Genomic DNA, 645 nt, shown 5'->3' on the forward strand with positions numbered 1-645 from the left:
CGTGATTCTGGTGTTATGGGGATTTGCCAAAATCCGGATCGAGCGTCCAGTTTTGGAAACACTTTTGCATCCAACATCATTGCAAGCGTTTAGTCAACAGCCAGTAGAATGTGACGTTCTCTCTTCACTGCTGCATTGAGTGGTGTGAAATCTACACAGATCCTGAGCTTGTCTTTCAAAGGTTTAGGAACAACAACCCTCCCTGAACACCAGGCTGTTGGTTCAGTAACTTTTGAGATGACACCCATGTTTTCCATTCTAGTTAGTTCCTCACGTACTTTTTCTCTCAGGGGTAGAGGAACTCGTCTGGGTGTAGAGAGGGCATTGGGTGTAGCCCCCTGTTCCAGCTCAATGTGGTACGGCTCTTTCAGCTTGCCAAGCCCTTGAAACACAGCTGGATAAGCTGCCTTAAAGTCAGTCTCAGTCTGAGTCAGTGTCACTTCATCCACCCTGTGTATAAGTCCCATTGCCACTATTGCTGGTAAGCCCAATAGTGATTGTGTCAGTCCCGCCACAACATACACATGTTGATTAGTAGAGCGCCCCGTTGCCATCATTTTGCTCTGGAAGCAGCCTTTTACATTAAGTGGATTGCGCCCGGGTCCAAATAGTCTTCTAAGTGGTCTTTCCAGCTTACCATCTCGC

The 645-nt window shown here is 47.4% G+C and overlaps 2 protein-coding genes across 2 annotated transcripts in view; both read right to left on the reverse strand.

Moving 5' to 3' along the window:
* The window catches only part of far1 (fatty acyl CoA reductase 1), a 59,246-nt gene that overhangs the window by 58,104 nt on the left and 497 nt on the right, over window positions 1–645 (reverse strand). The gene's annotated exons all lie outside the window — the stretch shown is intronic.
* The window catches only part of dkk3b (dickkopf WNT signaling pathway inhibitor 3b), a 20,350-nt gene that overhangs the window by 7,026 nt on the left and 12,679 nt on the right, over window positions 1–645 (reverse strand). The window lies entirely within an intron of this gene.

Source organism: Etheostoma spectabile, chromosome 8 (genome assembly GCF_008692095.1).
Source record: "Etheostoma spectabile isolate EspeVRDwgs_2016 chromosome 8, UIUC_Espe_1.0, whole genome shotgun sequence".
Lineage (NCBI taxonomy): Eukaryota > Metazoa > Chordata > Actinopteri > Perciformes > Percidae > Etheostoma > Etheostoma spectabile.